The sequence below is a fragment of the Cervus elaphus genome, chromosome 21 (assembly GCF_910594005.1).
Source record: "Cervus elaphus chromosome 21, mCerEla1.1, whole genome shotgun sequence".
Taxonomy (NCBI): Eukaryota; Metazoa; Chordata; class Mammalia; order Artiodactyla; family Cervidae; genus Cervus; species Cervus elaphus.
Window position 1 is genome coordinate 14,812,538 of NC_057835.1, and position 25,679 is coordinate 14,838,216.

Genomic DNA, 25,679 nt, shown 5'->3' on the forward strand with positions numbered 1-25,679 from the left:
CTCGTCTTGCTCCTGCGTTGGTGCCAGGGTTAACGTGCCCCAAGGGCACGGACTTTTGCTTCCCTGTTGTTTCCTGACAGTGAGCACGCAGACGTTAAGGCCGTCTGCTCATTTGTGCATTTGCTTAGATAGCTCTCAGCAGGTTTGCAAGCTCAGGAAGTCTGATGGATGCGCTCAATGCGATCACCCGCTCAGTCCAGGTGTAAACAGGAGCCTGAAGCTGACCTGTGCACGTACTTACTGTGTATCAAGCAAGCCTTCTTCGTGCTCTGCGGGCTTTGACTCAAGTCCTCACAGCGAGCTTCGTTTTCCAGAGGAAGGAGGCGCAGCATGCCGCGACAAGTGTCTTGTTCAAGCAGGATTAAAACCTCAGGAATTCTGGCCTCCAGACACCATCAGTATGTGGAAGCCTGCCGTGACTCTCAGATTTTGTGAACGCTACTTTTTTTTTTTTTAATATGAAACAAAGTGATGGGCTTGGACTGTGAACAGAAATAGAATCTCACATACATGGTGAGATAGACATCAGCGAAATGAAACCTCAGCCAGCTTTGTTTTTAGTTAATTGAGAATAGCTTTGTCAACCGCTTTGTAGTAGCTTTTGATTACTGTCCCATTTTCACTCAGCTGTACCTCAGTTTATAGAGAAAAAAAGGACAAAACCATTTTCACCAAAGCTCATGGTTAGTGTCCTGGGACAGGTAGGGTGCTGTACCTCGGGTGTCCTGGTTTCAGGAGCCTGCTCTGCCCTTTGATACATGACACCTGTGCTTCTCTGAGCTTATTTTTCTCCTCTGGAAAGTCAAGATGGTAATTGACCCGGCAGATTTCTTGTGAGCGTACAGAGAGTTAACAGACGTCGCCTGCCAGGTCCATGCTTGGCACATAGTAGATCCTCAGAAATGGTGGCCACAAACAGTAGAATTTTCAGAATCCTGTCGTTAGCAGGCAGTGATCTTCCAATTTCCAATAGTTATTGAGTTCATTATTACATCTGTGCCTATAAGGCCTTGACTGCCTGTTTTTTGTTTATTTGTAATCAATATGTGGAACACTGCACGGCTGAAAAACATCATAAAGTTACAGCAGAGGCTAAAGGCAGCAAGCCTTCCACTGTGATCCGCATTAACATTTCATGTTTTTAAAAAAAGTCTGGCTATTGCCTACGGAACACAAAAACTGCTATCAGCTTTATTCCAACTGCATTTGAATGCCAGTGACACTAATCATGGATGCCTTCCCAGAACTTTCAGAAAAACAAAAGCAACCTGTTGTGTTTGTTTAGTTCTCCAAGGATGTCAGGGTTGCGATTGGCTGGGTATTTTAGCTGCTACACACACGATGACTGTCTCTGATTCAGCAACTAAAACAAAAAATTTTTTTTAGAAGATGACTTTCGAATAGGCAGATATGATTATAATTACATTTTCCGTCATCTTATTTAGACCACCAAACATGATTCTAGTGATAAGATCATTTTGTTTGGGCCAATGTACATAAAATTCTCTTCATTCATGAAAGTCTGTCCTCACTAGTGTTGGCACCAAAACAGTTTTTTTTTTTTTTTTTAAGACTTAATGGTTCCAAACTCTGAGTATTCTCTTTGTGTTTCTGAAAGTTGCATAAGGAAGGTAGGCTATTCAGTGTCGTTAATGGTATGTCCTAGTATTTATTCTGCTAATCCTTTCCCATCATGCTTCCTGTAGGAAAGTGAGTATGAATCGCCAGACCCTCCTTTTCTTTTTGATCTAGTATTCCCTGAAGTAACCTCCTCCAAATCTTATAGTCAAGGAAGACTCAACTGTTAAGGAACCACTAGGACCATCGTTGTTAGAGACTGGTCTGTACCTTGATGAGTAGAGTGTGGGGTGGGAGGTTTTCCTGTTCTTCTCTCACAGGCATTAGGCCCAGTCTCTGTGGGCAGCCCCCCACCATAGGACAGGTGGGTAGAGGGGGGGAAAGGATTGATCAGTTCAGTACCTTCGAGGCGGTCACATCTTCCGTTTGGGGGGAGGGTTCACCAGGAAAGATGCCTTCTCCCTTGCAGAGCGGTCATGCACTGCCAGTGGTTGCTGAGATACTTAGAGCTGCGTTGCTCAGTTATCCCTCCCTCCCTCCCTCCCTTCCAGGGACCACATCTTAACTCTCAGTCTTCATGGGGTCACCATGGTTCATTGTCACTGGTTCCCAGACATAACCACAGGAAGCTGTTCATCTTGTTGAGAGGTGATGCTTATCTTCATAGATCCCAGCTACACCTTGGCTTGTCCCCTCCGCTTTATTGCTCTTCATAAAATGCATAAGATAACTTTAGCTACCTGCTGCGAAAGGCTGACTCATTGGAAAAGACCCTGATGCTGTGAAAGATGGAAGGCAGAAGGAGAAGGGGGCAGCAGAGGATGAAGATGGTTAGATAGCATCAACCAACTCAGTGGACATGAATTTTTGATCAAACTCCAGGAGATAGCGGAGGACAGAAGAGACTGATCTGCTGCAGCCCATAGGGTTGCAAAGAGTCAGACACGATTTAGCGACTGAACAACAACATTAATATAAAATACAGCTCATCTTACCCTACCTAACATCTTTCTTGGGCGCCCCATCATCTTTGCTGAAGATTTGGCTCCCGTTTCTGTGTTTCTGGCCTTCAGTGGAGCCTCATGCCCTGTGGACTGAATTACTGTATAATCACTTGAATCCAGTTATAGATACAATTTGGGGGGGTCTGGCTATTTTTAGGATGCTTATTTGCCCAATTTTCCTTTTTCTACTCTCATTGCTCCCGTGTTTTGAGATCTTGGATTATGACCACTACATTTCTGAAGAAAAAACAAACTAACATTTTTTTTAAAAGGCATTCTTTAGGGCCCCCAAACTCTTAAACACTGCACATACGACTGGCCTCTACAGTCCTTTTCTGGGGAGGGATCCTGTCCATGAGACCCTCTGTCTTCCATGTCAGTGAACTGGGGATTAGGGAGGATGCGATGGAGCCGTCCTGACCACACTCGGTTCTCCACGAGGTTGCTGTCGACACAGCCAGTGAAACATTCATCCCTCAGGGCTGTCCAGACCAGTGCCCTGTGGTTTCTGGTGACTCCCTACGTCACTCGAGTCTCTGATTGCCTAACCTGAAGCTCCTAACACTAATGTGTTCCTGAAGACTTCTGCCTTTTGTCCAAACATGGGATTCTCCTGAGACGTGACGCCATTTTTTTAAGGCCTTTTATCTTTGTGGGAATTTATCACGCTGTTTAGTTGAGGCAGCTACTGACAGTAATTCTGCTTTGCCCACCAAAGTAGATCTGAGTTCCTCTGCCTGGTTTTAAGGGCCTTACTGTCCGACTGTTCCTCCTGTACCCAGTCGCCCCCATGACTCTCTGTCCTTATCACGCGAGTGTCCCCAAGTGCCGTGCCCACACCTCCTTGCCCCTACACGGCCTCTCTACTCCTCGCCAGCGTCTGCATCCTGTCATCTTTTAAAGCTAACCCCACGTCCCGTGTTCTCTGATCAGAGGTCACTAGGATCCAGCCTGCCTGGGTGTGGTCATCTTCTCTCCGACCGTAGTTTCTGCAGGGCTCACGAACTGGTGGCGGGCGCTCTTGCTGCGTCCAGCCCACAGATGTTTTGTGTTTCCACCAAATTTGACTTAGTTGCTAACTTTTAAGTGTCTGGAAATTTCACATAAGTATTGAATTTCTGGCTTGTTTTGAAAAACCAGAGAATCCTATAATACTGAACTCTCCCATATAGCAAAAGCCAGCTAAAGCTGCTTGATTAGTGGCTGCTTTTTTAAATGGCAAATGTTATTGGTTTGCCATAGTCATGCTCTCTCCCTGTAAAACTAACCAAACTTGCTTCTCTTATTAGCATTGTTATCTTGGCTCTGGTAAGCATTTGTATTTGTGGTCCTTTGGTTTCTAGCTTGTATCATCCCTACCTCTCTCCTCTTTGTATCTTCAAATTGTTATTTGTGTGATTTCCATGAGAGTAGGAGAAGGCAATGGCACCCCACCCCAGTACTCTTGCCTGGAAAATCCCATGGATGGAGGAGCCTGGTGGGCTGCAGTCCATGGGGTCACTAAGAGTCAGACACGACTGAGCGACTTCACTTTCGCTTTTCACTTTAATGCTTTGGAGAAGGAAATGGCAACCCACTCCAGTGTTCTTGCCTGGAGAATCCCAGGGACGGCAGAGCCTGTTGGGCTGCCGTCTGTGGGGTCACACAGAGTCGGACACGACTGAAGCGACTTAGCAGCAGCAGCAGCAGCAGAATGCATAGCCTTTTTTCCCGCCAAATCTTATTTCCCCACGAGTGTCCATACTCTGATCGGTAACTCTTCCACCAGATCAGTAATTGGTTTTGATATTTTAGCTTGAATGCTGTGGTTGATGTACACAGGACAGAATATTTTTTTCTTATTTAATCTACCCTAACTGGCTTTTGCAGCATCTCAAATCCTCGCTACACTAATGGGGTCATACACAGGTTCCATGCAATACATCTCAGCACCTCTGGGACGAGGGAGAGCAAAGAGCCTTGGAGGGTGAGCCCTAGTTAGAGAGAAAGAGGGGGAGGGATGTGTCTTTTTTCTAGCCTTTAAGCATTGGTTGTGGCATCAGCTTCCACAGCAAGTTCCCTGGTCCAATTTACATGTATCGCTGTTGGATTTATTGAGCACTCCCTTTTCTGTCTGTGGACTTCTTAAGGTCAGGGAGTGTGCTTACTTATTTTTTCTATTAGCACCTAAAACAAGATAGACAACTAAGGAAATATTTGGTAGGGGGAGCACATGTGAATGTGTCTCGCTTTTCCCACTTGTTTGTAGGTCTTTTTTGCCTCTTTCTGTAAGTTCCCACGTGGTCCCTTTTGGGAGAAGGCTTTTTTCTCTTTGACAACCATTTGTATTACAGAAAATGGAAAGACTCTCGAAGTATTTAGCCTTTCAATTTGCCAAATAGGGATCTTATTAAGTGTTCATATAATTACATTCAGAAGTCAGGATTGATAATGGATATCCATGAAGCATGCCTAAGACACCAGTTTTATTGCACTGGATAGACCTTAAGCAGTTTCTGATGAGGTTTTTTAAAGATTTTAATTCTGTTGTTTTTGCAAATAGACTGAAAATAATTAAGCCATTTTTTCAAAAAGGAAGGATTAATATACAAATACAAATGAAATGTATAGTTTTGACTAAGATACCTAAAAATTATGGAGTCATAATATCCTTTTGTTTGTGTTTCTCCTTTTTCCCCTATTTGGTGAATTAAGTAAAGAAATGATTATTTGTCAGATATATTATTGAATCCCTGGAACACCGTAATTGCAGGGTCTCAGATACTTTGACAGCGTGATCAAATCAGATTGGATTGTAAATAAGCTATATTGCAAAATATAGAACACACACGTGTGGTGCAGAATGATTTGATGTTTGCTAGGACTGTGTATCTTGATTGCTGGGTTCCCTACCTATCATCATACAGTTGTGTCTCAGAACAGAATCAATTAAGTTGCTTTAAAAAAAAAAAAACAACACTCTGTTTTTAAACTTATGCTACATCTTCCAGCCTGAAAAACTAAACCAGTACATTGGTGGTAGATCCATAGTCACCACCCAAGATAGAAGCCCCTCTTCTCAGAAGGGTCTGACATAAGTAAGAAATCAAGAACCAGACAAGTTCCCAACCCTGTAGTAAATTTTTTAATTCAGTTAATAAGCATATATCTGTCTTTCTTTGGGGGGGGGGGGCGGGGCAGGAAACAACCCATAAACAGTGATGGTATTGACCATAAAGAGATTTGTAAAAACTTGAAGCAGGGAGAAAAGCCATAATTAGTACAGAAATGCTGTTTCTGTTGACCTGTAGACCCCTAAGACTGGCTGCTTCCTTTTACTGAGTGGTTGGTTTGCTTATGTGACCTCCTGAGGTACATCTCATTTCTGGTTTTACAAATGAGGTCATTGAGTCCATTAAGGTGAATTAACCTAGACAAAATCTTACAGACCCAGATTGTCTGACCCTAAATCTCTGTTCTCTTCTACTGTCCAACACTGCCACCAAATATGAGGTATTTTCATATATATATGTATATACACACAGAGAGAGACATAGTCTAAACCTTTTTGTTATTTAAAAAAGTAACAGAAAAAAAAAAAAGTAACGTGTTGTTTTATGTTGGGAAGATCCCCTGGGCAAGGAAATGGCAACCCACTCCAATATTCTTGCCTGGGAAATGCCACGACAGAGGAGCCTGTTGGGCTACAGTCCATGGGGTCGCAGGAGTCGGACTTGACTTAGCAGCGAAACCACCACCATGTGGTACTTGGAAACAGTGATTCTCTAAATGCAAGTGTTCATTCACTCATTCTTAGACACACCAGCGACTGTTAGAGCACATGTGCGTATACTGGGCGACTTTAAATGGAACGATGCTGTTAACACCCAGCAGCAGGGGACTGACCGACAAACCCGAATTTCCTGGTTTCTTTCTAGATCTCAGTGGAAATCGAAATGTCGTTGAATTCTAATGTAGAAAGTTACATACACTTTTGGTACTCTTCCCAGCTCTGAATAAATAACCCTTCTGAATGTTAAGTAACTGAATCATTTCTGTTATTTTATTACAAATTTTTATTCTCAAGCAGAATCTCTGATGAGTATTAATGTACCTCTTCTCTCGCTTTTCTGCTGCCTTTTATTGGCTTGGATAAATATCTCTGGCCCAAAGCTGGACAAGTTTATTAGTGTGACAGAATTACATTGCGTGGATCATGCTCTGAGAAAAGTTTCAGTCCAGATACTTAAAGTGCTGGCATGGTTGATTCCCGTCTGTCATGGTTGACTGGACGCCCAGAACTCCTTCCAGGAGCAGTGCTGACTTGTGAAGACTTACTTGTCAAAAGAAGCCAGTACCATTATCTCAGTTAGACTCTTTGTACACAATGCCCACAGTTCGGGGGAAATACAATCACAATTGATCCTACAGCATCAGTTCAGTTCAGTTCAGTCGCTCAGTCATGTCCGACTCTTTGCGACCCCATGAATCGCAGCACTCCAGGCCTCCTTGTCCATCACCAGCTCTCGGAGTCCACCCAAACCCACGTCCATCAAGTCGGTGATGCCATCCAACCATCTCATCCTCTGTCGTCCCCTTCTTCTCCTGCCTTCAATCTTTCCCAGCATCAGGGTCTTTTCAATTGAGTCAGCTCTTCGCATCAGGTGGCCAAAGTATTGGAGTTTCAGCTTCAACATCAGTCCTTCCAATGAACACCCAGGACTGATCTCCTTTAGGATGGACTGCTTGGATCTCCTTGCAGTCCAAGGGACTCTCAAGAGTCTTCTCAACACCACAGTTCAAAAGCATCATTTCTTCAGCACTCAGCTTTCTTTATGGTCCCACTCTCACACCCATACATGACCACTGGAAAAACCATAGCCTTGACTAGATGGACCTTTGTTGGCAAAGTAATGTCTCTGCTTTTTAATATGCTGTCTAGGTTGGTCATAACTTTCCTTCCAAGGTGTAAGCGTCTTTTAATTTCATGGCTGCAGTCACCATCTGCAGTGATTTTGAAGCCCCCAAAAATAAAGTCAGCCAGTTTCCACTGTTTCCCCATCTATTTGCCTTGAAGTGATGGAACCGGATGCCATGATCTTAGTTTTCTGAATGTTGAGCTTTAAGCTAACTTTTTCACTCTCCTTTTTCAGTTTCATCAAGAGGCTCTTTAGTTCTTCTTCACTTTCTGCCGTAAGGGTGGTGTCATCTGAATATCTGAGGTTGTTGATATTTCTCCCAGCAATCTTGATTCCAGCTTGTGCTTCCTCCAGCCCAGCATTTCTCATGATGTATTCTGCATAGAAGTTAAATAAGCAGGGTGACTATACAGCCTTGACATACTCCTTTTCCTATTTGGAACCAGTCTGTTGTTCCATGTCCAGTTCTAACTGTTGCTTCCTGACCTGCATACAGGTTTCTCAAGAGGCAGGTCAGGTGGTCTAGTATTCCCATCTCTTTCATACCACTTTCCTAATCTTGTATTCTGGGCCAGAGGTCAGTTACCAATTCTATGCTGGATTCTTCTGACATCCATAAATGAGTAAAGAAGGTAGAAAGGAAACATTAAGGAGTGTTAGAAAGAGCACAGATGAAATAATGTTTTTCCAAGTCTATCTGTGCTCCTTACTGGCCTGATGAATTTTTTTTAAGACCCCTGGATCCCTTTGACTCTTGGTTTCCTCCTGATCAAAACAAAGGCAAGAACATCAACTCTGTGTCTCTTCTCTTTTTTTAAAATGTGGATCATTTTTAAAGGCTATTGAATTTTGTTACAATATTGTTTCTGTTTTATGTTTTGGGAGGGGCGAGGAATGTGGGATCTTAGTTCCCGGATCAGGGATTGAACCTGCCCGCCTTGCCTGGGGCGGCCAAGTCCTAACCCCTGGACCGCCAGGCAAGTTTCTGCATGTTTCTTTTTAATAACCAAGTAGGGCACACAAAAGTGCCAGTTTGTAACGGTGGAAAGTTACTGAACTGAGACACAAACTCAGGTTTCTAATCTGATACTTAGTTGATGTTCACTGATAAGTTATTTCCTGTCTCCTCTTTCTTAGCCTTGGATTTTATGTTGGTTATTGGTTGATGGGAGCAGTGGGTTCCACACAAAGCAGGGTCCCTCCTAGGGGAGGATGCCCCAGACTGCTCAGGGGATCAGCTCCCCGCTTCCCACCATACACTCTTCTTCCCTGCTCTCACTTCTGTTTTCCTTTCTCTCTCTCCTGCTTCATGTCTTCCTCCATCCGATCTCTCTTACAGAAATGATAGAATATTTTTAGAGTTGAGCACTATCTAGGAATCATCCGGTCAAGTCTGTTTGTTTTACAGACGTGGGAGCTAAAACCGAGGGGTCAGTTCCCTGCCCAAGAGCACTCAGCTACCAAGCAGCCGGGCTGGTGAGGCCCATAGGTGCAGTTTCAAAAGCAGCTCTGTTTTCTCCACACCATGCTGCGTTGAAAGTTGTGTTCCTGTGGAAGGGGCTCCCCAGCCCCCACTTAAAAACACGGTTGAATATTTCCACAGAAGTGGATTTCTGACACCTGCCGTTAACATTCTGTGCAGTGTCAGCCGGGTTCTCACATTCCCGCTTGTCATGTCCATGGCTCCGAGAAGCGACTTGTGGCAGAAGGTGTGGGTAACTTCAAAACCCCTAATGCTGGGCGTATGATTCAGACCGTACATGAGAAAAGAATAATTTCCTCTGCCTCCCCCATGTACTTCTGAGCTAAAAATGCAACCGCAGAGTTCAGAGGAAGGTGTAGGATTTATGCTCTTATGTTAACTTTCTTCTCTCTCTCAGTCTCACTGGGGATCAAGTGCTGAAGTTTCGGGGGTTTTGTTTTTACTTGACAAGCAGGTAGATGAGTCAGCATCCTGTATCTGTTCCCCTCCTTAAGAGCTCAGTGACCTTCTAGAACTCCGCTCACTTCAGCTGTCTCATCTGTGAGAAGGATTTGCAGGTTTCTGTCTTGTATGTCTCAGAGGGTTGTTTTGAATCAACTAATGGAGGAGGAAGGGCTTTTGTAAACATGCCAAAGGCTGATTGTGGGGGCTTTTATGAAGAGACTTTAAAGTATGAGATAAAAGATCCTGGTGCAAAGAGCTGACTCATTGGAAAAGACCCTGATGCTGGGAAAGATTGAGGGCAAGAGGAGAAGGGGGCAACAGAGGGTGCGATGGTTGGATGGCATCACTGACTCAAAGGACATGAGTTTGGGCAAGCTCCAGGAGATAATGAAGGACAGGGAAGCCTGGCGTGCTGCAGTCCACAGGGTTGCAAAGAGTTGGACACAACCTGGTGATTAAATAGCAACAATAAAAGATGTGGGTTTGAGTTCTGGTTCTGTCCCCAGCTTGGGACTGAGCTAAGTGAGAGGATGCTGGCGGACCCAAAAGCAATGGCTGACTCTCCTGCATTCCCAGCCTGTGTAGTTTAACAGAGATATTTGGTACATATGGATCAAATATCCTAGGAATTGTTGGGGATATTTTTGTCCTTGATCGCTCATCTCTTCTGTCATGTGTCTTGATCTGATAAGTGAGCTCCCTAGCTACAAGACCGGATGCTACGTATTCAAGAAAAGAAAAAGAAAGAAGAAACAAAAGAAGGAAAAAGAAACATTGATTTGCATGGAAGACTTTTTCAAAGAAAGAGGAATATTTTCTCATTGGCAGATACTGTCTTCATGTGTTTCTAATGAAACAGAAGCCAGCGAGTCTCTGGTTTATGTCTTTGTTCCTCCCCTGACACTGTTGATGTCAGCAAAAAAATGCAGTTTGTTTTTTGGCGAGGGCCCTGTTTTCCTTTTCCATTGAGCACAGGAATGGTGGCTTCTATCTGCCACACCCTCTAAAATAATAAAATACGTCTAGAATGTGGGATGTGACTACAGCTGTCTGTGGTTAGATCCGTCCTAAAGACCTGGGCTGAGAAAATGCTCTTGGAGATGCCTGTGTGAGTGCAGCGCCCGACACGCGTCACTCTGCCTAGTGATCGCTTACCGTGCTTGTTCCCTCAGGACTCTGTCCTTCAGACCCTACGGAGGAGGTAAGGAACCCGTGCTAGTCTTAGGGTGTTGGTCCTGATTTACACACGTTAACACGGCCCTTTTATTTTATTTTTTTGTTGGGGGGGAGCGTTTCCCACACCCTCAGGCGTTCTCTTCTCCTGGCACCTCTCTGAGAAGCAGTCTGCTCAAGATTTCTCGCTCTTGTTGCTAAGGGTGCGTTTCCTCGCCTCTCTGAGCTCCGCCTGGGGGCGGCCTCCCACTTGTCCTTCCCTCTCTCTGACTGTTGGGTCACGGGCAGTCTAGGTACCGCCCGGCTCGACGGGCCCATAGTGGTCTCAGGCAGCAGACACGACGTTTGCCTGATGTGGAGACACATGTGGGAACTCCTGTGAGAAATCTCACAGAAATCATTCCCAAATTGGAGCTAATGGCTGCCTGATGGTGATGCTCGCTGAAGCATTTGCAAACCGTTTCTGTATCTGTCCTCCCTTTATGCTCACCCGTCAGACTCTCTGTCTTGGTTGGTGGGTTCTGAGCGCTGTAACCGTCATCTCAGATGTCTGTCATGAGAACACTGAGTGTTACGCTGCTTACTTTCTTTTTTTTTTTTTCTAATTTTTGTTGGACTAACATGTTTTTTTTTGTTTGTTTTTTTTTTTGGACTAACATTTTTAAAGATAGGGTTGTCCAAACATTTTTTTCCATGTGGCAAAAATGGAATTGATATTCTGAACTTGTTTTTGTTGCATTGTAATGAGTTTTCTGGTTCTTTCACTTCAACTCAACTGTAGCTGTTGGATCTTTTTTGTTTTAAACTCATTGGACATGGAGAGTTGGGGTGGCTTAGAGTCACTGATGGGTTATTTTTATTTGGGGGTGCTTTTGGGGGGGAAGGGCAGTGGGGAACCACACCAGGCAGCCTGTGGGGTCTTAGTTCCCTGATCAAGGGTCGAACCCACACCCCGGCAGGGAAAGTGTTGCGTCCTAACCACTGGACCGCCAAGGAATTCCCTGGTGTTTTTCTGTTGCCTGTGGAGGTCGTCTCACTCGTTTCTGGCATCCTTGTGGCAAAGTGGTGATGGCAGGGGAGTACCGTGGAGGTGAACGGCCAGACCAGGCGAGACAGCAGTTCAGGCCTTCCTGCCCCCTGACCCTGTTTCACCCCTGCTTTCTCCTCCTCAGTCTTTTTTTTTCTTTGGCTGTGCTGGGTCTTCATTGCTAAGTGGGCTTTTTCTCCACAGGCTCCTCACTGCAGTGGCTTTTCCTGTGCCGGCGCCGGCTCTCGGGCAGGGGCTTCCAGGCTCTAGAGCACAGGCTCAGTAGTCATTGCACTCCAGGCTCAGCTGCTCCTGGGCCTCTGGAATCTTCTCGGACCAGGGATCCCACCTGCGTGTCCTGCATTGGCAAGTGGATTCCCTACCACCAACCCCCCAGGGAAGCCCCCTCCTCAGTCTTATTCCAGGCACTATGGCCTGTGTGGAGGGCTTCCCTGGGAGCTCAGCCGGTAAAGAATCCACCTGCAATTCAGGAGACCCCAGTTCGATCCCTGGGGTGGGAAGATCCCCTGGAGAAGGGATAGGCTACCCACTCCATTATTCTCGGGCTTCCCTTGTGTCTCAGCTGGTAAAGAATCCGCCCACAATACGGGAAACCTGGGTTCAATCCCTGGGTTGGGAAGATCCCCTGGAGAAGAGACCATCTACCCACTCCAGTATTCCGGCCTGGAGAATTCCCTGGACTGTATAGTCCACGGGGTCGCAAAGAGTCAGACATGACTGAGCGACTTTCACTTTGATGGCCTGTGGTCCTCTGCTGGAGCACCTGTTGTAACCTCCCCTCTCAGAGATTCTGGAAGGTCTGACCCAGGGCCCAGGTGTGTGTGGTTAAAAGCACTCACAGGTGATTCGTATGTGGGCGGGGCCGGGCCTGGGATGCAGGGTGGGGTCTCCCAGAGAGAGCCGAGGTGCCCTTGTAGGAACTGGGAGGGTTCGCCTCCGCCTGGCACTGGCCTCCCCTGGGGACAGGCAGGGCCCGAGGGCCCTCAGGTTCCCTCCCTGCCACGGATGCTCCCGACATCATCGGAGAACCGCCCCTGCATCCTCTGCTCCGGCCAGTGCCTCCGCTTGACTGGTCTTCTGCCTCCTGCAGCCGCAGAGCTTCTTTGTGAGTGCGTGTGTTTCCTATTTCAGTTCACATGATCGGGTGCTGTATTTGTTTTTCTCAGTTCAGGCTGAGCCTGCAATTCACAGCTCTCCCTGTTTGGTGAGAATTTAGGTCGGGTGTTCACAGTGGAGATTCAGAGCCGCGGCCGGGCTCCTGTTCACGGGGGACCCACCCAGCCACTCCTGCGGCTCCTTCTTCTTCAGGGGACCTGCTGGTTATACAGACCATGGGTGCCCTAACAGACTCACCTTTGTAAGGCACGACTGGGTGTAAGACAAAAAAAAAAAAAAAAAACATTGGGATTTGAATCAAGAGTTATGAGTTCCAGCCCCAGCCCAGCCACTTGTCAGCAGTGTGATTGGGGGCGAGTCATTGAACCTTACTGGGGCTTCCCTTCCTCCTCTATAAAACGGGCTAGTAAAGTGGAATGTACGTGGAATCACTTTATAAACTGACACAAATATTGTTAAAGCTGGAGCAGTAGTGTGCCGCGCACACCCCTCTTGTCTATGACCTTTTTTAGTTCCCTCCACTTTATTGAGATGGAATTGACTTATAACATTATTTAAGTTTAGGTGGACAGCATAGTGATTTTGTACATGTATGCATTGCAAGGTGCTTACCTCAGGAAGGTTAGCTAGTACATTCACTATCTCACAGAATTATAGTTGTGTGGTGAGAACCTTTGAAATCTACCGTCTTAGAAACTTTCAAATAGATAGTACAGTGTTATCAACTGTAGACACCTTGCTGGACCTTAAATCCCCAGAACTTACCTTAAAACTGGACGTTGGTACCTTTTGTCCCCTCCCTCCCATTCTTTTTTCTTTTTTAAATTTAAACGAGCTGGTTCTAGGGGGTTGCTGTGCCTGGGGGCACCATACCTTACTAATAGCAACACCAGACCTGGAAGCCAGGCCCTCGGGTTTCTTTCTGTATCTGTTTTTCAGTGCAGAGTATCCATTGGTTCGTGGAAGGTCCTGGGTCTGAGTCTTCCTCACTTGCTTTCCTTCACAGAATCTCGCCTCTCTCCCTTGATCACTCTGTCTTCGCATCGCGTATCCTTGGCGCCTCTGCTGAGGTCCAGACGCTGTCAGGACATTTACTTCTGCGGTGAGGCTTCCGTTACTTCCGGCTTGGTGGTTCGTGCCTGTGTCCTTTCCCAGGTCTGCAGTTCTAGGCTTTGTGAGGAATATAAAGTTTCCAGGGGCGCTTTCCATTGCAAAGTTAGAACAGAAAGAGCAAACAAAGCAGGTCCCTTTGGTCGCTGATAAGGCTGCTTTAGTAAGCGTTTTACTTCTCAGAGCAAGCTCTTAGCTCCGTGCGTTCCCCTGTTTGGAAGTGCTTTTCAGCTCTTGTGCTGGCCAGGAGGAGAGCTTTCGCACGCTCGCAGGCCGGGAGGTCTCTGGGGGCTGTAACTGAGAGAGCGGTATTGACCCTGCGGTCGTCAGTCTGAATGTGCCTAAGTGGGTAGCCGCCCAAAGCCATTATTGCTGCCCTCCAGGAATCTTTGATAAGTGAGTTAGTGGGCTTTCCGCAGCTCTGGACGACCTGAATTGTTCACCCATTTATTTCCTTCTGCCGGAGCCAGGAAGATAACCCCATCCTCGGAAACCTCCCGGCAGTGGGTTTCAGAGCTCTTGGGAAAGAGGAAGCTGCCATCCGTTGACTGTCTTCTGAGTGTTGTGCGTGTCCTCTGATTTCGCTCTCTCTGAAGCCTCAAGGTGATACAGATGGATCGCAGACGGGGGCAGGGGAGGCGGACAGAGTCTGTGAAGCCTCACCCACCAGCTCCACAGTCACAGGCAGGGCTGTAAAGTGAAGCTGTGCGGAGGCTCACGCGCCTGTGCTCCCTCACCCAGCGGTCTCTGTCCCAAGTTATGGGCAGTGAGCCAGACTGACTCTTCACGTCCACCTGCAAGTGTGTGTGTGTGTGTGTGTGTGTGTGGCGGGGAGGGGTGGGGGGATTAGGATGACAGGAGTGGTAGCTCCAACCAGTCAGGTCCCACGCTGGCAGCATGGAGGCGGCGTGAGGCAGCACGTGGCTCCTCCGGTCCCGTCGGTGCCCGTCTCTGCTTGTCTCTGCTCTGTGCCCAGTACTCTGTGGCGGAAAGGAGGTGCGGTCGCCCCTCAGTACACGGTGGGGGTGGTGGTTCCCAGACCCCCCCTGAGGATCCCCAAATCCACGCATGTGCGAGTAGTGCTCTCAGACCCCATTGTCCTCAGATGCGGAGCCTGCAGATATGGAGGGCCAGCTATACCTTGCCATTCACTTCTCTTGTTCCCAAGGTAATGGGCTTTTGTTGATCAGACTTGAATGAAATAGTATGTTGTCAGGTGTTAATGCCTAAGGTACATCCCTGACAGTGAATACTAGAAAGTAGAATAAAGAGACGTTGTCCTATCAAATAATACTCTTAGGCACAGGTTGGGGGATTAAGCGTCCCTTTCTCTCTTTTCCATTTGGGATATTTGGGTAAATACGGTCCAGGATAGATTGAGTGATGGATGAAGTTTGAGGGTTCAGACCAGAAACCACGGCTCCCTGACTCTTCAGCCTGGTTCTTTATCAACCAGCTATTATCTTCTCTCTAGCAATGAAAAGAACATAACCTCTCCATTTCTGCATGACTGCCCCCCCCCCCGAAATAAAATGCTCCCATGTACAATATAAGTGAAGACTTGGCCTCTCTGAAAAGTACTCAGAAGATACCAGCCAGGCCCATCTTTCCTGCCTTGATTACGCTCCTCCTGGTAACACAGCCTGTCATCCTGTGATCATCTCAAGCCCTGCCGTTTGGTGTGGTTCTTCCTGCAGGGGAAGCGGTACAGACATGCAGGCGCTCATTTGTGTGAGAAGAAAAAAAGGTAGATCACGCTTAAGGTATTGCGAATTACAGAATTTTGTACCCTCAAGGGATTTTACTGCAAACATTTCCTTTTTTACAGATGGGAAAACTGAGGACCAAAATAGAACAAAGCCTGTGATGAGGATATTAACTGGGTTTGATACATTAGTGGTCCTGTAAGAGACAACTCGGAGATCTCAAAGCCAGTTAGTGGCTGAGCCAAGATTAGAACTCACATCTCTTCATTCTAAGACCTGGGCTCTGGGGGACATCCCTCCACTCCTTCATCCTCTGCAGGGTTCTGGGGATTTTGAGCAAGTCTTGGGGGTGAGAATAATGAGCAGGCAGGATCAATAGGTTTCATCCACAGGCCTCCTGCTCAACCCTGGCTGGGTATTGGAATCACCTGGGGACCTTTAACAGTGCACCTGAGGACCACCACAGCCCAGTGAAGCCACTCTCTTGTCCTCCTGAGATTGCTGTCTCAGGTGTGACTGCAGGGTTTTCTCCAGATGCAGTTGTGGACAGCCTCCATCAGGATCCCCAGGGTGCTGTCGAGGAAGCAGACTCCCAGGTCCTGTCTGCTCCTCCTTGGTCCAAGCACCTGGTGCCAAGAGCCAGGCTTCCTGTTTGCAGCCAGGTTCCCCAGGTGATGGGATGCTAAACTAGTGTTCTGGACATGGGCAGTCTTCCCCCTGAAGTCCCCTGCCCTCCTCTCCCCGACTCTGCCCCTGCTTCTTCTGGGGTGCCAAATCTGGAGAGGCAGGTACCTTTGAATTTCAAGGTTTTAAATTGCTTTTGATGTTTCCCCCCTTCTTCAAAAAGGAAAGAGATTTAGAATATAGACCTCTGTATTAATTTTGAATAGATGCATGAAGATTACAGCAGTAAAGTGAACTTCCCTTTTTCAAAAACTAGATATTGATCCTGCTGCTGAGTCAGTGGTAGGATTGTATCTTTCTCCTTTAGCCCATCCTTTTTTGAGCTTAATTTCGGAAGTGATCCTGTGCCTGCCTGTTGCTCAGCACCAGCACTGAGCCCAGCATATGAGAAAAAGCGTTTCTCACTTTCCACTTACATATTCAGGGATCCAGCAAAACAAAGATCCTAGAAAAAACATGCCACCAGTTATTTACAATATTCTAAAAAAGAGAAATGATATTATTTCTCCCTTCTGAGTTTTTTTCACTTCTAGCACATTTTAAAACATCACTGTAATGAGTTTTTCTTTCTGGCCCTAGGATTTTGTATCATGCCTATTACAAAAGAAACAAAAATGGGTCCACTCTAGCTGTGTGTAATGATATTCCTCAGGTAGAAAACAGTTTAAAGGAACAGACCAAAAGCATGCCTCGGGAACATGCAATAAATGCATTTTCATCCGATGTCTCTCAAAACTTGAAAATTTTCATATTTTCAAAGATAAAGCTGCTCAGTTCCCTCTCTCCTAATTTATTAGAGTATGGGAATTCCTTTAGTGTTTGTGCAGATCTCTTTTGCTTGCTTAACTGTTTTTTGCCTTGACATCATTCATTTTGTGTAAGGTAGTAAGATCAGAGATGTGCGAAAACGTTTCGGTTTGGGGAACCAATTTTTAGAACTCTGGCCTAGGAAGGTTTTCTCCCCTTCCCAACCCTGCCACCCTGTGTACATGATTTTAAGTAATGGCATGATGTTGCACCATTATTTCAGTTCAGTCTTCATATCCCTCTGATACCGTATAAAGGTTTCACGATGTGCCTTCTGAAATCCGTGCTTTGTTGAAGCACAAGCAGATGTGTCACAGAAGTGGGCACCATAATGTAGTTGGATTTTCTGAATCCCGGAGATGGAAGAAAAAAATAAACAGGCCAAGAAAACAAGTGTAAAAGTCATATTTAAATTTAAGATGACTTTTACCACATTAATTTTTCTAATTCCATTTCTTTACTGTCAAAGAAATCGAGCATGAATACTTCATAGGAGGGACTACTTAGGGGTTGAATGTTCATGTAGAGTGCCTGTCATAAGATTGAGGGAAAGAAGAGGGTGGTGAGTTGAACAGATCTTGGCTGAATATGAATCCCTGTCTGGAATCAACTCAGGCTTTCTAACATGGACCATTGTGTGACCAAAGGTTTGAATTTGTGCCTTGGGAGAAGTCTTTGTTTTTATTGTTGTCTTTTTCTGAAATAAATCAAGTATTTGCATAATAAACTTAATAAGGCCATTCCAAAACACTCAAGCATGTGCCTGCTGCCAGCCAATCAAAACAAGCTGTGGACGACAACAGAAACAATAAAAAGTTAGACCTCGAATAATTGGATAATTAAGGATCAACTTACCTGCTGCTGCTAAGTCGCTTCAGTCATGTCTGACTCTTTGTGACCCCATAGACCTGCCAGGCTCCTCTGTCCATGAGATTCTCCAGGCAAAAATACTGGAGTGGGTTGCCATGCCCTCTTCCAGGGTTCTTCCTGACCCAGGAATTGAACCCGCATCTCCTGAGCCTCCTGCTTTGGCAGATGGGTTCTTTGTCACTAGTGCCACCTGGGAAACCCCTTACTCCACTGATGTATTAGTAACTTAGTAATTCTTAACTTTCCCCCGTCTTCCTATCTAAAGTCTTGCAGTGTTTATTCCCACAAAGGTTTTATACATTTATGAATAAGAAAGTGGGAAAAGCCCGGAACTCAATGTAGCACAGATTTGTAAACAGGAGGCAGGAGAATGATAACCTTAATTTAGTAATTCAGGAGTGGATGGATATAACCACGTGAAAATGTGACCCTGGGGGCTCATTCCCTAAGAACATAAAATCTTAATAATGAGCAAGTTTAGCTCAATGAGTGATCAATCTAATAGTGTATAGCTTGTTTAGTTCCATTTTTAAAACTTGTGGCTCTTATCATATTTATGAAGGATTCATCAAGAGAAGAGCAAGAAATACGCAGATGTGGGTTGGTAGGTGGGTTGGAAGCTAAAATCTGAAGTTAGATGGATAACATCTGAGCTCTGCACATAGCAATGGAAGGAATGTTACTGATTTGGGTTCCCTTTACTTCTCCTTGAGGTGGTTAAGTATTCTTTTGACCAAAAGACTGCAGGGTGAAATTTCCTGGCAGAGAACAAATACCTCGGAGTTCTGTGCCATGCAAGAGAACAGTGTCTTCAAAGCACATTGTGATAGCTTGTGTTTTTTTGAAAAGAGCAGAGTGAGTCTGAAGTTGCATCCGGGATGAACTGCCCCCCTTAGCACCGGGTATGCTGGCAGTGGATTCTCCTGAATAAGTCTTCAGAGCAGCCCCACCCTGACTGGACAGATGAGAAGCTGGGGAATGAGGGAGATCTGTTACTCACACAGGGCAAGGGTGAGCTGCCTGCAGCCGGCTCTGCTGACCTGCGAGGGTGCCCCTGGGACTAGGAAGAGCACGTCCTCCCGGCAGTCAGCGTGATTCCCAAACCGCTGCCCGGGGCACGGGTGCCTATGGAGGAGACAGCAATCGTTTGACCAAGCGCATTTTTGAGCACTTGCCTTCTGGGTTGGTGACTCATCTGAAACCATGAGATAAATGACTCCTAGGCAAAGGTTATAGGAGAAGCTAATTTGAGCAGACCAGGAAAATAGATTTTAAAGCTAGAGACACTGGAGAAAAATTTGTAGCCCCTCTTTAAGTGTTGTTTTCTTCCCCAGCAAGTAGGACAAAAATTACCTTCCTAAGGTACCTCTATGTTTTGAAAAGTGGTTGTTATTTTTTTTTTCCCCCCCAAAAAAACTCAGATTAGGAGTTAGGAGGTTAGGACCAAATTGTCTTCTCCAAAAAAAATATGAGCGTGACGATCTGGCCAATCTGTTTGATTTTTATGTCATCATCTGAGTTGAAATAATATTTTTATCCACATTAGCAAACATTCATCAAAATGAAAAGCTCTGGATGTGTAAGAACTTTGTACAATGAGTTACCCAGTTAACATTTTTAACAAGAGAATTTATTTCCTTCCTTTTTACATACAGAGCTGTTTATGTGTTAGAGACCAAATATGGGATTGAGTGAATGTTAGAATCAGGCCCATCAAAAATGTGAGGGACTTTATAGAAATATGCTAGTCAAACTGCACAACGCAATGCATTAGTGGGTTATGAAATGAATTTAGTTTGATCCTTAAATTAAAAAAAAAAAGTTTGTTATTGGAGGGGAAACGTAGGTCCAAATAGAGGAGTGACTTAATTTAGGCCTTTTGTTCTAGATGTCTGATAGCTTCTTTTACTTTGTAGTAATGCCTGCCAAATACTCATACTTGGCCTACTTACCTAATCTGGAGACCAGGTGACGGCAGCAATTAAAACTAGCCCTTCCCCGACATGGATGCAGAGGTCTTATAGCCAGCAGCCCCTACCTCTAGGTATCTAGACAGTTGACTCAGCTGATGGTGACCCTGAGGCTGCCACACACCCTCTGGGTGGACCTAGCTTCAGTGAGGAGGTAGCTTTCCCAGGTGCACGAGGAGATGCACAGTTATCAAAAACATACTCTACACGAAGCCAAGATCTCGCCGTAAGAGGGGATGGCATGTATTCCCTAAGCTGCAATGTGGTGTGTCTGACATTCTTTCTTTCCTGCTGTTGACCCTCCGAGCACGTGTAAACAGCCTGTTGAATTTGTCACTACCTGTATTCCCAGGACATCCTGTTAACTGTTGGTTGTCCACTTCCTTGCAGCTAGAGGTACACTCGGGTCACACAATGGCTGGTTTATTTGGGAGCCATATCACAGAAATCTGCACCGAGCTTTCTAACTCTGGCTGTGTGGGTAATTCTGAAAACCTCGGATCTTACTTTCAAATCATCCACAGCTAAACCCAACTCTGCCTCTTTCCCGAGTCTGAAGAATGCATCCCAGACAAAAGGCCGAGTTCAGCTGACCTTAATTCTCCCTCCGCGGCATTCCTTTAGTTCTGTGTGTTTGAAATTCAAGGCCTGTTCTGGTTTCAAGTACACTTTTTTAAAAGTCTGAAACAGAAATGTTTTATTGGACTGATAATGCCTCACGGAGGCCAATAATGGTGTTATGTATGAGCCACAGTGCTTTTTTTGTTAGCGGTTTAAGTGCCTCTGACCGCTCCTCCTCCTTGCCATTCCCCCTCCCTCAGGTTTCTTGAATCATACTCACTAATTCGATATTGCTCTTGTCCTGTATAATGTAAGCTAACATTGGCAAAACTGTGGGGAGTAGGGGTGCTTCAGTGGAAAATCTTTAGTTTAACAAACGGTAGTATAATTTTGCGGAGAGTGCAAAGGATTATTGAATTGGAATATTATCAAGACACCTGAATGCCTCCCCAAAATAGTGTATGTTGGAACAATGGCATATTTAAAAAATATTTGGAGAGTAACGATCACCCACCATTCCACCACCCTAACCTAACAGTTTTTGGTTATTGGTATTCAGTCTTTGTTGCTTCAAACATTGTTTTAAGGGCTTCCCAGGTGGCTCAGTGGTAAAAGTATCTGCCTGCAATGCAGGAGATCTGGGTTCGATCCCTGGGTTGGGAAGATCCCTTGGAGAAGGGAATGGCAATACACTCCAGTATTCTTACCTGGAAAATCCCGTGGACAGAGGAGCCTGGCAGGCTGTACAGTCCAAGGGGTCACAAGAGTCGGATACTACTTAGTGACTAAACAACCACCTCCACGCTGTTTTAAACAGCTGCCACTTTGAATCTTGCCGTTTTACTTATAAAACTGGAGTAGCACACATGCTGTGCTGAAGTGTTGCCGTCTCTGTTATTTTAAGGGCCCCATAATAATACCATCATATTTGTTGTCATTCAGTCACTCAGTTGTATCTGACTCTTTGTGACCCCCTTGGACTTCCCGGCCGCCAGGCTTCCCTGTCCTTCACCATCTCCCAGAGTTTGCTCAGATTCGTGTCTATTGAGTCAGCAATGCCATCCAACCATCTCATCTTGTCTTTCATCTATGGCATCATGTAAATGTTCCTTAATTTACTAAAGTTTCTATGCTGTTGAGTCTCCAGAGGTTGCCTGCCTTTGGGCAGAGACCATGCATGCAGTGATCCACTTGAGTCGTTAGCTACCTTTCCCCATTGAGTGAGCTCCCTGGGAAGCTTTCTCAGAAGTGAGATCCTTGGGCAGAAGGGATGGGCTCCGTCTTTGGGATCTTGCAGTGCCACGTTGCTTTGTCAGACAGTCATGTAGTCACAGAGATGCGTCGTGGTTTTTGGGAAACAAGACTCCATCAGCTTCTTCCTGAATTTCTCCCTAGAGAGAAGGCCTCTCCCACCCTCCCCTCTAGCTGACCCTTTGGGAGGAGGCTTTCCCAAGGAAAAAATGCGTAGGTCACAGCTAATATCACTGCTCTTATGAATGAAATGTGTCCTACCCAAAGGGCATAGGAGGTTCCACCCTGACTCCACTGTTTGTGTAAGGATGGGGTAGGGGAGTGCCTTCAAAATGTTATTCATTTAATAATTGCAGATTAGGTTTCTATCAAGGGAGAGGGCGTTCTGCCTAGATGTGAGAACAGCTCATCGCCCAGCTCTGGACTTAGACGGTCTGGGTTTGACTCACAGCCTCCTTTTAGCTGCTGTGTGGCTCTGGGCAGGGTGCTCAGCCTTGCTTATCTGTAAACTGTTGTCATCATCTAATCATCCCCATCCCAGTAGGTCATTGTGGGAGTTTAGTTGGGTCCTCCATCGAGGTGCTCAGCACAGTGTCTTGCACAGACTAAGAACTCAGCAAGTCTTAGCTGTTAGTATCATGTGACATACCTTTTACTTCCCAGTTCTTCAAGGTCCATGAATTACTTGAGCACTGTTGCTCTTATTAACTCTCTTTCTCATTGAATTCCAGTAGCCCTAGGAGCTGATACTAGGGTCAGCCGTAGGTGTTGGTTTGGCAATAGGTTCTGTGCTCTCCTCTGGCTTAACAAGGGCTTTAGTCTAATGGAATGCGTGAAAGCGGCTGGCTGCACTTGTTTTGTGTCTCCCTTTGCTCTTGGCACCTGCAGAATGTGCTCAAGAAATGGTTGATAAGAGCTGAAGTTTAGGAAAGCTAACAACCACAGTTCTTTGAGCTTTTCAGAATATAACATTGATCTCTCCACTCTTTCCCACTGTTCTCTCCTTCTGGAACTTTATTAGATTAGCATTGGGCCTTCCCATTCTATCTTCCATGTCTCTTAATATCTATTAATACTCTGTCTTTTTTTAATTAATATCCTATTTTTTGTGTGCTACCTTCTTAGGATAATTTCATCAGCTGTGTCTTCTAGTTCACTAATTCTGTTACTGGTATATGTTTAATCATTCCCTTGTTAAATTTTTTTTTTAATTTTTGGAGGATCTGTTTAGTATTTTTTCACATCTGTCTATTGTTCATAATATCTTTTTTTCTCTTATTTTTATTATAGGCTGTCAAAAGGCCTTCTTTGCTTTCCTATTTTGTGTTGGGGAGAGTTGGGGGATCTCCCTCCCAAATTCTGATGCCTTATTTGATCATTCACTTCCAGAAATGTTTAGGGACATTTTCTGTCAGTCACCCAGTGCTGGGTGCTATGGGGTGCCCTGAAGGAAACAAGACTCGACCCCATCACAGATTGTACTAAAAGCCGCCTGTGGCCTTGAGAAGGGCCAGCTCCTTGGCCCTGATCACAATATTCTTTGAAGTGTGTTAGTCACTCAGCATGTCTGACTCTTTGGAACCCCATGGACCATAGCCTGCCAGGCTCCTCTGTTCATGGGCTTCTCCAGGCAAGAATACCGGAGTGGGTTGTCATTCCCTTCTCCAGGAAATCTTCCCGACCCTGGGATTGAACCCGGGTCTCCTGCATTGCAAGTGGATTCTTTACCGTCTGAACCACCGGAAAAGCCTGTCATATTCTTTGAAAGAGCCCCTCGTTTTTTCTTTAATACTCCCCTTTTACACCAGGGATTCCATGTTGCTTCTCCTTAGCTCAACTCAGCTCACCCCCCTTCTTAAATCATCTTTCCCCTGATGGCTGGAGAACATTGACTCGTCAAAGCCAGCAGACACCACCGTGTCTGGGACACCCTTCCCGACCTCCCTCCAGGGCTTCTGGAGCCCTTTGTGCACAGGGACCACCTCCCACCGCTTACGGCTCAGTCATGCTGCTCCGGCATTGTCACTGCCGGCATGTTTCTACCCGTTCTTTCTTTTTTTTTTTTTTTTTAATTTTTTTTTTTTTCATTTCAATAGAATATTTCCCTTCGTATGCGTTTCTGTTGAAGTCTGGTTGATGCACGGTACTACATAAGCTTCAGACAAACAACAGGGATTTTCCCTCGTTTGTACTCACAGGGAGGCAGAAGCACATGGCTTAGCACATACTAAGCGCTTAATCAGTTCCTGCGTGAAAGGAAATACTGGTGTGCATGAATAGCTGAATAGCAGTTCAGGAATACAGTTAATATAGTTCTTTTTAAAAGTGGTTTAGATAACCATTGTTTGCCAGAGAGACACTGGGGACTTCCCTGGCAGTCCAGGGGTTTGGACTTCATGCTCCCACGCAGGGGGCACAGGTTTGATCCCTGGTTAGGGAACTAAAATCCCACATGCCCTGGCCAAAAAAAGAATAGAGAGCCAGTGCATAGGCAGGGATATCAAAGGGGCTTTTCTGCCCATTTCATCGCGCCCTGCTGGTCTTTAACCAGCCAGTGCAGGGGGCCCCGGGCAGCATCGCTTTGCCCCTGAGGAGCTGAGAGGGCCTGGCTGGCTTGAGAACTGTGTCTCCCTGGTGGGGTGCTGGCGATTACGAGTTTGGTAGACCCTGCGGCGTCTCCTGCCAGGTGAAAGGTAGACGGAGCCAGCCTATGAGATGAAGCATCAGCAGTTTGCTCTCACCGTTTAGTAAGAGCTTCTGTCATTTAATCCTGCAGCTGGGCCAGCATCCCTGATTCGATTTGCCTTGAGGTTCAGCCTGGCCTGGTCGCTTTCCTGTCTCGTCGTCTCCTCTCCCCACGGCTGGGGGAGCCCTTGAGCGTGTTTGTCCGTCTGTTCACCTCCACACCTGTCACATCCCGGTCATGTGACTAAGAGTCCTCTGCTTTTCCCGTCATGGCTGGTTTTCCTCTTCTCACCAGTTCTAACGGGGCCCGGAGTCTCCCCGTTGTCAGTGTCTGCAACATGAGTGGGATCATGGGGCTGCTCTTTCTGGCCTGTGTGACTGCAGACAAGCTGCTTGGCCTCTCTGAACCCCAGCTTCCTCACCTGTGAGATAATGACGAATGCCTGTTTTCCTAGGCTGTTCAAAAAAAATAAAGATTAATGATCTTTACCTAGTGTCTCTATGTGCCTGGTTCCTAGTGCTCAAAATGGGTAGTTATTCTGCCAGGATGCCTAGAGCTTGGGAAATACACTCAAGGATCTGGAGGGAAACACTGCTGAACTTGATTCTCTGATCTTGCAGTTTAACAACTCCGTGGCCTACAGAGGTTAATACTTCTCACTTGGTGGGGTTTTTCCGTCCGTTGGGCTCTCGAAAGAGCAGAGGCTCATTTAAACTTACTCAGAAGTAGTGATGGGGGGCAGGGTTAGTTCCAGACCACCTCTTGATCTCCCTGTGATGTCTCCTTCATTGCATCTGTGTGTTTCCCTTCTCCTCGCGGTCTGGGCTTGCTTCCACTTTTTGTATCTTTGTGTCTCTGTTACCTGCTGCCTAGTTGGAGTCTGTGTTTCTTCGTTAAGCTACCTGTGCCCGGTCCGTCATCGCTCTCCTCTGTCACTTTTTCACTTTTGCAAGTTCCTTAGGGGGTCAGCTCTGACTAGTCCAGCTCATCTGTCTTCTCTCCAGCCACATCATCAGTTCCTGGGAAGCCCTTGGTCAAGCTGCCTTCCCTGGCCTAGTTAGTGCTGGCTAGAAGAAAAGTGTGGTCCCTTGCCATGGAACCTGGCTGTCTCTTTCCTGATCTTTGAGTTGGGGCTCTTTGAAGGTAGTTGTGACCACCACATGTAATCAGACACTATATACCAAGTCAGTGCCATGTTAATAAGCGTTTAAGTATTTTGGAGAATCGTTTTCTGTGTTTCCGTGTTACACAAAAACGGAAATATTCTCAAGGCAAAGGTTAACGATAACT

At 45.9% G+C, this 25,679-nt stretch overlaps 1 protein-coding gene and 1 non-coding gene across 4 annotated transcripts in view; both read left to right on the forward strand.

The window, feature by feature from the left end:
- The window catches only part of ASAP1 (ArfGAP with SH3 domain, ankyrin repeat and PH domain 1), a 328,169-nt gene that overhangs the window by 142,594 nt on the left and 159,896 nt on the right, over positions 1–25,679 (forward strand). The gene's annotated exons all lie outside the window — the stretch shown is intronic.
- On the forward strand, positions 21,044–21,115 carry TRNAC-GCA. The gene has a single exon. It is a non-coding gene; the product is annotated as a tRNA-Cys (tRNA).